The sequence below is a fragment of the Pseudorasbora parva genome, chromosome 20 (assembly GCF_024679245.1).
Source record: "Pseudorasbora parva isolate DD20220531a chromosome 20, ASM2467924v1, whole genome shotgun sequence".
In the NCBI taxonomy this organism is placed as follows: Eukaryota; Metazoa; Chordata; class Actinopteri; order Cypriniformes; family Gobionidae; genus Pseudorasbora; species Pseudorasbora parva.
The window spans coordinates 2,170,075-2,184,639 of NC_090191.1; the positions used below are offsets into that span (position 1 = coordinate 2,170,075).

General features: G+C 37.4%; 1 long non-coding RNA gene across 1 annotated transcript; it reads left to right on the plus strand.

Annotated features, from left to right (window-relative positions):
- The first annotated feature begins 766 nt into the window (after positions 1–766).
- Positions 767–4,513, plus strand: LOC137049429 (uncharacterized). Its single transcript, XR_010899589.1, has 3 exons — positions 767–896; positions 2,871–2,941; positions 3,015–4,513. It is a non-coding gene; the product is annotated as an uncharacterized lncRNA (long non-coding RNA).
- Positions 4,514–14,565: the final 10,052 nt, after the last annotated feature.

The following is a 14,565-nucleotide window of genomic DNA, read 5'->3' on the forward strand; positions in this document are numbered from 1 at the left end:
TATGGGACATTTACTTAATTTATCAAATATTCTAAATGAATCCATGTTTGCAAATCGTATTGGCAAAAACAATAAAAAATCTAACAAAAAAAAAAAAACACAATTGTCCCACTATCACGTGCGGTGCCGGGAGTGGCATTTTGCATCTGAGCGGGTCATAGAACTTCAAAATGAGTTCTAAATTCATTATTTATTATTCTTGATTTGTATTCATGTAATTCTTGCTGCGTGACTTTGACGTGGTGATGGGTCAAACACTGGAGCGGCGCGGAGTTGCCATGGAAACGTTGCAGCAACACAACAGACAAGCCGCAAAACTTCCTCTGTCGTTGTTGTTTTCACTATAATTTCAGGTGAGTTGTCTTTAAAGTTACACAAATAATACACACAACTGTTACTGACATTTTCCTGACATTTCTTATGTGTCATTGACACGCTTCTGTTCTGTTGAATATTTACTTTATAGAAATGTAGAGTCTTTGGAAAAAAGTCCGTATAGCACATCAACCGTTTTCCGAACAGTAAGTTAAGTTAACGAGGCTAACGTTAACTCTATAAAGTTAATCTCTTGTTTAGGCTTTGAGTCACATGTGTAAATGATAGTTTTATCAAGTTTTTTTTTTCTTCTGGGAATTGAATGGGTCATTGAAGGTGGCTAATTAATTCAACTAACGTTAACGTTATGTGTTTGTTGTTAATCGACGAAGCCACTTACATTAACTTAATATTAACACGGAGCGCGAAAAAAACGTGTTAACATATAATAAAATGTTCTGTGATTTTCAAAAGGGACAAAATAACCCCTCTACAACAGAGGTGAAGCTCCCAGCAAGTTTCCAACATTTCTGAAGGAAGCTGCTGAAAGAGAAGTAGAAAACACAGGTGAACTGAAAAAGGTGATTGATTAACCTTGTCCATTTTTAACAATATTTCAACCCATTCTTTCTCTTTTCTGCATTTAACCTTTGCTGTAGCTTCTTTCCTTTTAATAAACCTGGCGTTGTATAATTTATATATTTGGCTCTGATAAAGTGTTGATGCTTCCATGCTGATGCCCTGCAGCCTGCACTGTAAAGTTAGCAGAGTTGGAGCAGATCTCCTGTCGGACAACATCTCTTAAATGGTGAGGATTTACTCACCTGCAAGCCATCCTATGTGTAAGTTATATGACATTATTCTTTCAGACGAACACAATCAGAGTTATATAAAGAAATGTCCCGGCTCTTCCAAGCTTTATAATGGCAGTGAATATTGCTTGGTTTGCTTGGTGATATGCGGTAGGCTACGCAAGTCGACTTGCGCTAAAAAGGGTGACCCCCCCCATGCTATGTTTTGTTTTGCTCTAATTTCTGTACTTCTGCGTTCGTCAATACGCATGCGTCAAGGGTTATTCTTTTTAGCGCAAGTCGACTCGCGCATTGCTGACCACTGGAAGCTAGTTATTTTAGTCTATAAAGTTTTAAATATGGATATTTTTCTCACACAAACATGCCACTTTGCTTCAGATGACCTTTTTTAAACCCCGGAGCTGTGTGGCGCAATTATATGATGGATAGATGCACTTTTATGGACTTCAAAAATGAAGCATTCACTGCCATTATAAAGCTTGGATTAGCCAGGACATTTTTAAATATAACTCTGATTGTGTTCGCCTGAAGAACTTAGGGATGGCTTGGGGGTGAGTAAATCATGGGATATTTTTCATTTTGGGATGAACTAACCCTGGCATTATCACCATGTGACTAGTAAGTAAAACCTCAAACATACAATAATGTTCAAAAGTTTGGTTTTGGTACAATTCTTTGAAAAAGGTCTCTAATGCTCACCAAGATTGCATTTGCTTAATTAAAAAAAATCAGTAAAATCTAATATTGAAATAATATTTAAATTCTAAATAATTGGGTTCTATTTGAATATATTATAAAATGTAGTTTATTCTTGTGATCAAAGCTTAATTTTCAGCATCATTACTCCAGTCTTCAGTGTCACATGATCCTTCAGAAATCATTCTAATATGAGGATTTTATTCATCAAAGAATCCTGAAAAATGCACCATGGTTTACACAAAAATATGAAACAGCACAACTGTTGTCAACACTGCTAATAATCATAAATGTTTTTGTGAGCAGCAAATCATCATATGAGAATGATTTCTGAAGGATCATGTAACACTGAAGACTGGTGTATTGATGTTGAAAATTCAGCTTTAATCACAGGAATATTAAAATAATAATAATAATAATAATAATAATTTTACAATGTAAAATAGCTGTTTTCAATTTAAAGGGTTAGTTCTACCAAACCTTTAAATCCTGTCATCAACTCCTCTCCCTCATGTTGTTACAAACCTGTAAGACCTTCATTCATCTTCAGACAGCAATTTAATTAACACTTTCAAGGCCCAGAAAGGATGTAGACATCAATAATTACAACGTTAAGGAGACTGGCACAGGCTAGATCAAAATTGTGGAATTAAGTTATTTTTGCACACAAAAAGTATTCTTGTTGCTTCGTAACATTAAGGTTGAACCACTGGAGTCACATGGACTATTTTAACAATGTTTTTACTACCCTTCTGGGCCTTGTGTTGCAGTCTATGGAGGGGTCAGAAAGCTTTTTGATTTCATCAAAAATATTTTCATTTGTGTCTGAAGATGAACAAAGGTCTTACAGGTTTGGAACAACATAAGGTGAGGAATTCATGACAGAATTGACATTTTTGGGTGAATTATCACTTAAATATATATTACAGTTTGTACTGTATTTTTGATCAAATAAATGCAGCCTTGGTGACTGTTGAGTAAAAGAGACTCTTTCAAAAGCATAAAAACACAGATTAGCAACATTAATAAGGTTCTCCTCTGTTTCAGCTGCCAGAAAATGATGAAGATGTGACAGTGTAGCTCGGGATAAGGAAGAGGATGAAGAGGAGGAAGAACATGTAAGTAAAAAAAAAAAAATTATACCTTTTTAACAAAAAGCAATACACCTACAATAGTATGGCTTTTTTTCAGCTTCCAGTTTACAAAGATCCAAAGTGAATATATAGAGGCCATCCTCCTATCCTATCCTCAGAAGACCCTGCCCTCCGCTGGTGGGGTAAGAAAGACCCTCTTCCTCTTCTCTCACAGCTCTCCATCTCCCTCTGCCTCATCAACACTGTCTGAAGCTTTTTCCACAGCTGGGACACAGTCAGGAATGAGGGGTCTCAGATTCTTCCTGAGAAAGTCATCATGCTCATTTTCTTGAACAAAAAAAAAACCTGTTGATGTATATTTTGGCCCAATAATACAGAAAAGATGCTAGGACTCTATGTAGTGTTTTTTTTACATATTTCTTTATGAACGTAGGACTATAGCTCAAGGACTATATATCTTTTGTAATTGTCACATTGTTCAGGTTTAGCTACAGGTAGTGAAGCAATAAAGCACATCACCACCAGACATTTGTAGCAGGTGCCTCACAGGACACGCAGGACATTTCTGCAAATAAAAGTAATAATAAAGAAACTGATAACTCTTTTTTTCCATGTCTTTTTTGTGCTAAATTATTGAGAGTAGTACCAATATGAGTATTGATAAGTATAAGTGAGAAAATCCTTAACTACTCCCTAATAAGACAATAAAATATTTTAATAATTGGTTACATTTCTTATGTTGTTTGTTTAATTAATGAATGGACGTGTTACATTTCTGTACTCATAATTTGTTGACACTTTACACTGTTTAAATGTTGACTTAATATTTGTACAAAGTAACACTGAATAAATGCTGATTATTAAATTAATGCAGTGTGGTTTTGAGCCATTTTCTATTACAATTTAATAGGGGTTTGTATCGTTTTTTATTATCTACGAGTACATAATCCCTAAATATATTAACTAAAATCAAAACAAATGTATTAATAAGGTTTTACAGCAGAGAATTCAATGTTTGAGTGTATCAGTTCTATGTGGATTTCAAGGTTATGGACCAAGCACATCTTCATTTCCCGGACTAAAGGTGAGATTATTCAAATAAAGGTGGACGTGGTATTTTGGTCGTTAGGACGTACCTGCCACGTTCCAGCGACATATCATAATCACGTCGCCACGACGAATACAGGAATCACAAAGTTACGTCGCTGGAACGTTACCTGGTATGTCGCTGCGACTAATATGGTCCATTGAGGTTACGTCCTCACAACATGCCAGTTTGGTCGTTGAGACGTGATCATCACGTTATAGCAACGTACCAGTATAACGTCGTCACGACGATTATGGGAATCACAAAGTTACGTCACTGGAACGTTATTAGGTACGTCGCTACGACGAATATGGTCCTTTAAGGTTACGTTCTCACAACGTGCCAGTTTGGTCGTTGGGACGTGCTCGTCACGTTCCAGCAACGTCCCACTATAACGTCGCCACGACGATTATGGGAATCACAAAGTTACGTCATTGGAACGTTATTTGGTACGTCGCTACGACGAATATGGTCCGGTCCGGTTACGTCTTCACAACGTAACTGTGTTAGCTGGGAGCCTGCACTGGGGCCCATCATTAGTAAGATACGCCACTGGTTCTCAGTGTAATATAGCATGTTGCGCTCTGCCTCTAATACTGCATGTGTGCACTTTTAGGTCTTTAAAGGTTGTATTTTAGATGTCCTTGTGCAGAGAACACAGAGTCTGAATGGCTGGTGTCCTCGACTGGGTCACCTCAAGGGTGTGTCCTCTCTCCTCTATTAGTTATTTTGTACACTAATGCGTCCAAGAGTAGTTTTGTTAATAGGCACATCTTAAAATGTGCTGACGACTCTCTGTAATCGTTAGCTTATTGAGTGAGGAGGATTCTACGCATGGTCCGGTGGTTGAGGATTTCACGGTTTGGTGTCAGAATGCTTTTTTAAAACTTAATGTGCTGAAAACTAAAGAGATGACCATTGATTAGAGATTGAGGAGGAAGTCAATGGATGATAATAGACTAAATATTAATATCTGGGTAATATTTTAATATATACGCCAATATATTAATATTTGGGTACCGTATTGGATTGTAAATTGACGTTTTCTGCATATATTATAATAAGATTGTACACGAAGCTAGCTAAACAAACTCTGAGTTTCAGAGTAGGTTTAGAGTTGACAGATAAATCCACCCTGGCTTAGATCAAGTTCAACCGCTTCTCAAAGCTCGGTATAAACTTTCTCTGTCCACTCAGGTTTAATCCAGAGTTAGCGATCTAATCTCAGAGTTAGGACCAATCAGCTGCAAGTAAAGACGCAGTAAAGCCACACCCCCTGTATCTCTCGTTCCAAAGTAAAACAGTTTATAATTAAATATATTCACATAATTATCATATTTTTTGACAAGTAGCCAAATAGTAATTTAATGCATAAAACATACTTCGGACAAATAGGCAGAGGTCATCGGGGGTCATTTTTCCACTTTAGCGGGTCGGCGGACAAATAGTGGATTCTTGGGACAGGGAAGTCGAGAACGCGTCCACATTTTTAGATCTCTAAAAGGACTGAATGTAAGACTGCAATTGCAAACGATAACACCCAATTTTTTTTTGTTGAAATTGGGTGCCAGACTGGTGATTTGTGGGTTTTTTTTCTTTCTTTCTTTCAGACTACAGCTTGCTGCAACAACGAATCAATATAATGAATAAGCTTCGAGTGAACGTGTGTGTGTGTGTGTGTGTGTGTGTGTGTGTGTGTGTGTGTGTGTGTGTGTGTGTGTGTGTGACCTGGTAATCCCTACGTTATGGGGACAAATTGTCCCCACAAAGATGGCAATATCCGAAATCCTTGTCCTTGTGGGGACATTTTTAGGTCCCCATGAGGAAAACATCTTATAAATCACACAGGAGTTTTTTTTTTTGAGAAAGTAAAAATGCAGAATGTTTCCTGTGATGGGTAGGTTTAGGGGCTGTGTGTGTGTGTGTGTGTGTGTGTGTGTGTGTGTGTGTGTGTGTGTGGTGGGTAGGTTTAGGGGCTGTGGCAGTGTAGGGGGATAGGATGTCCAGTTTGTACAGTATGAAATCCATTACGCCTATGGAAAGTCCCCATAAAACATGGAAACACGACATGTGTTTGTGTGTGTGTGTGTGTTAGTGTGTGTGTGTGTGTGTGTGTGTGTGTGTGTGTGTGTGTGTGTGTGTGTGTGTGTGTGTGTGTGTTCTTTCTAAAGATTTTTCGTACTGTGAATTTGTCAGTTCTGGAAAGATTTGGAAATGAATGCATTTTATTTTGTTGCTTTTTTCTTATTTAATTAATCGATTAATCAAAAATATTGAAGTATTCGCTGACTGAATGTATTAGAAGCTATACCGCTACTGCTTCGAATTTACACTAAACCGAGCAGAAATATGTTGATACGTGTTTATTTTGAGTTTTCTAGATGATTTTTAAATTGTGTAGTGTGTAACTCCAGATATAAAAGCTTCCTTATAATTCAGTATTTTTATTTTGATATTATAAAATATATTTTCAGAAATCCAGTGGGGGAAGGAAACCTAGTATGGTCCCTCTTCAGGGAACTCTTATTAAAAGGGTCCTGCAATAATTGATCAAGTTATCGTGAGATTTCTTCACTTTGGTAGGCAGTGGCGCCTCCACTTCATTATGGCAGACAGTCGTCCCATCAGGACTGACTCCGAAGAGGAGCTTTATGGACTTGCTTTATGGAGATGAGGCAGATGATGAGAATACCACAAATGTATTGGATCCTTTCTACCGACACATTGATGATTTCCTCAGGGATGAAGATGTCCATATCCCACTCTTTCCTGCCATTGCCAACGGTGCAAAGCATACAGTCAGAAATGCGTACGGCCCCGATGGTCTGGTTATTGAGCTCAATGATCTTAAAGCCGCCATCTGTCCAATCCATTACCTGATGTTGGCCAGCTCTACAGGACGTTCTGCTTTAAAGAAGACATTCGGCCTCACTTTGGCCTCTGTTGATGGCGGTTTCATCCTTAATATATCACAGCAGAAACCCACCGGCCACACCCAGTGCTTCACACGCAATATCAGCGAACGCTGCACAAGCCATAAACCAAGTTTTAGAAGTCTGTGGTTCCAAACCTTCAACTTTGACAAGCGAAAACTTGGAGCGTCGCACAATATTCAAAACAAACTTAAATGATCTGAATAGGATGGCCATCGTGTTGATCTTACGCAAGGTGTCTATAACCACTGAAGGAGAGATGGGCCACATGGGTCATAAACCCAAGTCTTTGGTTCCAAACCTTCAATGCAAAAAATGCTCGGTTTGTTTAGCATAACTCCCACCTAATCAAATCTTACTGTCAAACCATCTTCATATTCTGATGTGATTCATTATTCCTTTTTCCAGTGTTCATCAACAGTTTCCCACCCAACAAGCATGGCACAGTCTTCTTGTAGAGGCTATTGTAGTGTTCCTTGTTCTTCAAACAACAAACACAAATTTTCTTATTTAAGTTTCCACGATTTTCCAGTTTGGAAATGATAATTAATATTGTTAATTGTAGGAATTTGTACGTTTTGTCCCACAGTGACGGGTGGGTTTAGGGGCGGCGTTTGAGGTAGGTCATTCTTATGAAGTCATACGAATTTGGAAACATACAAATGCAAAATAATTCATATTATAGGATCATATTTATAAATGAGGAAAAAATGAGGAAAATCATCAACTGTGTGTTTTATTTAAATTTTATATCAAAAATTGTCTTCAAAACGTTTGGAAAGGTAAGAACTATAATGCTTTTATTTTAATAGAAGTAATTTAACATTATATTCTGCTATATGTAATAGACAGTATGTATTTAAAACACACTAAAATTTGCTTTACAGTCCAGAAAAACATACATGCTGTTTGAGAATATTTTCAAACACATCCAAGAGCTTCAGGAGTCTTTATATGAGCAGAAAACAGGGCAATGTCTTCTGCAAGACCACAAGTTCTGGGTAGAGTTTTGGATGTACCAAATACAGCCCCAAATAGATACCAACTAAAAAGGGCATTCAAAGATGACAAAGGCCCAACGGAGGTATATGTAAAGATAGATGCACCAGAGACTGAAGGTGCTCAAGTAGAAGAAGTTACACAAGACATGAGTGATTTTCAAAAGGAAGAGGAAAAAGAACATAAGGAGAAGACCATCGAGAAAGATTAAAAGCAGAAATGGGAAAGAAAGAATTTGAAAAACCGACAGATTTTGGCCAGGTGGATGTAAAGGAAGAGGAATCAAAGGAGGCGAAGACAACACTAAAAGAGGAAGAGGGAGAGAAAGATGCGCCAGAGGTCCACAACAAAGATCCCAATGTGGAAGACACTGATGGTGATTTCAGTCTTGAAAAAGAAGATGAACTCTTTACAGAAAGTGTTCCTGCACCACCATCTTTTTTATTATTCCTCGAGCTGCCTGGGAAAAACTAAGAAAAGAACAAAAAAGAGATCACTTCAAAGGATTGCAGTGGACAAACACCATGTCTTCAGTCCATCCTCATTGCAGTTTGGCTTTTACAGGCCACGGGGTTCAAATACAAGGATCATCTAGGAAACACCTGTTTTTAAATGCTCTGGCTATTGCTTGTTTCACTGACTGCCCTGTAGAAACTGATGTTGTTGTGCACAGTGAGAGCACGCTTAAAGCACAGGTGTCCTTTAGAGGTGACATGGAAGTGCACAGTAAGACAGGGCTGCAAAGGCGACCCGTAAGAGCTGATGACCAAAAGGAGATAAATCAGCAATTTTAGCAACACTACCAAGGGCACTCTATCTTATGGAGATGGAAAACCTTAAGGAATCTGTGGTAGAGTCTGGCTGCCGAGATGAGGCACCATCACCAGGTGTTCCCCAGAGAATGAAGGATAGGAAACATGACAATGGTAGAAGAAAAAGCTGATGAACCGGATGAAGTTATCCAGAAGGTTATCCTTCATCCAAAGGGTGTGATGCTTTGGTCGAAGAAGAGCATTGATATCTTCCACCATAGATGCAAAGATGACATTGTCTATCTCGATGCAACAGGGAGCATCGTGAAGAAAAGTCAACAGAGCACAGGTCCTCTTTATGTGTATGAGCTGGTGGTCAGAAACCCCTATTAGGGTTCATCTCCCTTTCGAGCCGCTACGTATGTGACCTGTGACCACAGCACCTCATCTGCTCTGTATTTTCTCAGTGCTTTCCAGACAGATCATGCCAAGCAATATGGACACAAAAAAATCAAAACAACATCTTTTAATGGACATTTTATGGAGCTCATAAGCAGTGCACCCCTCGACCACAAAGGGGACGTCAATGTTTACTACAGTGAGACATTCATCTCCTCATGGAGGTCATAAGCAGTGCACCCCTCGACCACAAAGGGGACGTCAATGTTTACTACACTCTAAAAACTGCTGGGTTAAAATCTCAAAAAGGGACGTACCCAGCGCTGGGTTGTTTTAACCCAACTAGTTGGGTTAAATGTTCAACCCAGCATGCTGGGTTGTTATTTTAACCCAATTATGGGTTAAAAATTACTACACTGCTGGGTTGATGTAACCCAAAATGGGTTGGAAGTTTAAACTAGAAATTCTAGTAATTAAAATGACTAAAATAACATCTACAGCAATACAGACTTCAGTAATAAAAATATAAAATTTTATTTTTGTTTTATCAAGTAAAATTGTCCATTTGTGAATACATTTTTAAAAAAAATTGCATCATTCCCTACCCATTGACAAAAATCAATGAGACTTGAAATAACTTGAAGAAAATATGAAGTGAAATCTAAAAACATTTCATTTACATCAACATCTTGCACACAAGATATCATGTGATCGAAAAGTACAAGTATTTAGAAATAGTAAATATAAAAGAGGAAAGATCTCAGACAGTACAAAAACTGTCATCAAGAGTCAGAAAAATGAACCTTTTGAAGAAAATTTGAAATCTTAAAGCATTTACATCAACATCTTGAGCATACATCATGTGAGTGAAATACTCAGTAATCAATTGTAGTGTAATTGTACTGTAGAAGAAAAGGACACGTATTTAGAAGTAGTAGTAAATATAAGAAGAACAGCAAAGAGGAAAGGTCTCAGACAGTAATAAAAATGAGTCAGAAAAATTACCTTTTTGAAGAACATGAATGTGAATTTGAAATCTTAAAACATTTCAAACATTTCAACATTTAAAACATTTCATTTTCATAACATGTGACAATTACTGTTTGTCAGCAAAAATGAAGGCTCGCAAAACTCTCATTGTTGGGGTTTCATCCCTGGAAAGTCCATACTAGTTTGTAAAAACTGTTACATTGTGGAACACCGTTTCGGGTAGTCTATGTCAAATACATAGAATGCCTTAAAGCAAACATCAACTGCAGCAAGCAATGTATTTTGCTCGAGTGTTGATAATTGCAAAGGCTTGAGGGCATTGGTTATCTCCAAGCATGAGGGAATTCTTTTGAGTCTTTTGAGCGCAGGTACTCAGCCATATTGGTCCCAATCTGAAAAGAAGAAAAAAAATAGAGAAGGGGGGGATAGGGGATTGGCATCAATTTAGAACGCAAAAAGGTCAAACTAATGTAAATACCTTTAGGAACAGTAAAGGGTATGACACACCAAGCCGACCATCGGCCAATGTTAGCTCTAGTTGGACCCCTGTTGTCCAACTTTTTGGCCCAGATGCAGATGACTAATGGCAACAACACATTTACCGTTTGATGTCACTAGTTTTTTAATGTTGGCTTGGTGTGTCATGGCCTTAAAGGGTTAGTTCACCCAAAAAGAAATACTTAAACTAAATCTGGTCATCATATAAAGCGGTCAAGTCTCTTTAAAAAAATTGGAATACATTAGATTCATATGAATTAGTTTTACAATCTTTATTAACTTTTTGTAGCGCCAAAGTGGTAATTGTACAACCCCAAAACTTCATGTCTTTTGTAAATATGCATCCTTTCCTGTAACTTTTTTTGAAATGTGTTGCAGGTCTGAATGACAGGAAAGGATGCATATTTACAAATGAAATGAAGTTGACCAGGCAAAACATGACATATTTTGTGTTCATTTTGTCTGCAATAAAATACAAGTCAAAGTAATTGTAGAAATCACTTCTTTTTTTTGCGTTTTCCATACTGTCCCAACTTTTTCTGATTTGGGGTTGTACAAACTGTCACTAGAGGGACAGAAAACTCACATTTCATTAGAAATATCTTTTTCCCATTCCAAAGATGAACAAAAGTCTTTAAGGTTTGGAATTTATTCATTTTATTTTTCGTAATTGATGACAATTTTCATTTTTGGGTGACACTAAATGTATTTTTTTTACAACACTGCTCGACCATATACAGTGACTGAATGTTACGTTAATGTGTATGTGCGTGCGACGAATCGAGAACAGAGGGGTAATGTACATGCACATAAAGATAACATTCAGCTAGTGACTACTTGAAGTGTGGCTGAGCAGTGTAGTGAAAGGATAATGATATTATTCTGTCTTGTATTAATATACAAAAAGGGAAAACGGCTCTCACTTAAAGCAGCTGGCTCATAGATCAATAAAATTTAACATGTAGAGGCCATTCGCACCCAGAATCGGAAGTCCAAATTTTGCATATATATTAGACACAGACATACCTGGCAAAATAAAACTACTGCTAGTTCATGGGTTCTCTGAAGAAACTCGGTTTTGTCCTCCTTTTCTGACCCTTTTGTGCACGTTTCGAAGACGCTCCTCCAGGAAGCCAGTAGCAGGTCTGTGGAATCGACTTGGACTGAACCATGCTTCCTTGTGTTTAAAGAAAAAGAAAACAGTATTAAAAAGTGCAACACTGGCGCCATTTACATGAGTACATGAATGTGATTAAAGGAGTGTTTTCCCATCCCTGTTCCTGGTGGCACACCAGCATTACACATTTCTGAACTCATCCTAATCAAACACCTGATTCAACTCATCAGCTCATTAGTAGAAAAATACAAAAGTCCATATAAATACAACAAAATCACATCCCTGTGTTAGACACTGTACTCCTTTACCCTGGCAGTCCTTAAAGTGGTCATATAATGGTACATGCACGTTTACAAGCTGATTGTATGGAAATGTGTGTTGGCAGTGCCTGTACACAACCATCTTATAATGATAAAAAACGTTCCCAACACTGCTAATGCAGGGTTTTTCCTGGGTCAGAAATGGTCTTCGGTGGTGGCTGTCTAGCTGACCAGACATGGTCATCCACACACACGCGAGCACACGCACGCGCAGTAAAAGCACCTACCCGCGTGATATGTGAGCCCAATACAGACAATAAATGTAAAATAAATGCAAATAAGCTTCTTTTTTTTTCTCATTATGTATGATGTCTTGATGTGTGATATGATGTCTTGATGTGAGACAAATAGTCACATTCTCTACCATATCTACAATTTAATAACATTATCAGCCAGCTAACAACTTGCGTTGCTCTGGTTTCACCTTATTCCAGTCTAAACAATTTTTTTTGTGGTGATTTACTACACATTATCAATATAAATACCCCCCAAAAATACAGGAAAATACTGTGGATTACTAAAACTAATTCTTACTAACCCCTCTTGTTTAATGGGGTAAGCACACTTGTATTCTCATCTCAGATGTGTTGAGTAAATGATTAAACACTGATTCGTGAGTTCAGTGTTGGACAGATCAGTTCAGTAAAATGAATCGGTTCAAATGAGTCATTAGTTCGTGAATCGGACAATAGCGGACGTGTTATGTGTGAATCCAGACTGTTAAAACAACGCAAAAGATTTGTCATCACAGAAAACACTTTATAACGATATTTTTTCTGTGTATTTGAAAGTTTGGATTATGGCCGCTGCGTGTGCAAAACGTCTGTCAGAAGAGGTGCGTTTATTGAGCGCAATTCACACCCAACATCAATTCAGGGAATTTTTTTTGCAAACGCGCCACGTGGAACATGGAGTCAGTCTTCCGACCTTTTACTTTTGTGTAAGTTCAGCTGATTTTGATTGATATGCGCGAGTGAGGAAGAGCTCAGACGGTGATCGTTTTGAAGACCGAGAGTGCGCGCGGCTCTCTGCTCGTTCTCTGTCACTCAGTTAACGTGCGCCCTGTCACGCGCATTAGTCATCCACATCAATATATAAATCAAATAAGGCTTTGGCGGGACAAAAATTTGTTTTGGCGGCCGCCCAAAAAAATTCTATGTAGGAAAAACCCTGTAATAAGAATTTGTAATGTAAGTATACAAAGTTTTCATTTAGACACTAAAGAATCATATAACTTGTACAAAAATGCCATTATATGACCCCTTTAAGGTATGGAAACTGTTCAACTACTGATGAAGCCAGGGTGACTTTTGTACCTGCACTTGGGCTAAAAGAAACAATTTCATATTTTGAATTTTAACAATAGTACAAATGTACACACCAAGACATTTAATATATCCAAAAATATTCTAGCATTAAAATGTTTTACTTTACTTTGAATTGAAAATGTGTACTCACTTTTCTCCAAAGCGTTCAATAAGATGTGACACCAAGATCCGAACCATGGCTCGTCTCTCTTTAAGTGAAATGCAGTGCTCGTTTTCAATAGCATCTACAATACCTCTGCCATTGGGTGTTGCAAGAAGGATGTCTCTTACGCTCTAAAAAATAAATTATATATTTTTGTATAAATATTGTGTTATTTTTGTTAGAAAAACATCCTACAAATGTCTTTAATTCATGCACACAAAAAAAAGACAAGGCCTTTTCTAGCAACAGTCTGGTACCAAAACAAGAAATCATTAAACACACACAAACTTACAGATGCTGCTACTTCCTCCACAGCTATCCTGTGCTGCTGCTCCCTTGATATGGATATAGTAGGTGTAGTTGAAAGCTCTTCAGTTGATTCCTTTAATAGAAAATTGAATGGTAATGCATTTTTACAGTATGTTAGTTCTGCACAATATATTGTTTCAGCAATGATATCATGATGTGCACATTCACAATTCTGTTAATTTGACTAAACCATTTTTTCAGTGAAACTTACAAGATGTATATGATGTCAACAAATTGAGAAACCCTCTCAGTGTATTGTGATGTGCCCATGATGACTTAATTTATATTAATAGAATATGGTTTACAACTGCAAGAGGTAGTATTTGGTAGAAGGTGTAGAAAAGCATAATTTAAAGGGTTAGTTAGGGTTATTCACTCACTGCCACGTTGTTCCAAACCCGCAAGACTTTCGTTCATCTTCATAACATAAATTAATATCTTTTGATGAAATCTCAGATGTGCCCCTTTTTGACAGTCTTCACAACTAACGTTAGCACTTTGAAGCTTCAAAAGGTTTTTTTTATATATATATATATATGAATCGAGCGATTTAGTCCACATTTTCTGAAGAGACACCATCGAAAATTAACTTAACATATCTCGGGAGAGAGGCACGGACAAAATGGCGGTCGAGGTAACGTTAAAAAATATACCGTCTATACGTTTAAATAGGTACAAATGTAAAGTATGTATAGTAAGTGGATTGCTCATAGTAAATTAATAACATCTACTGTTATTAATGTACAGTTAAACGAAAGCAGGAGCGGAAATTTT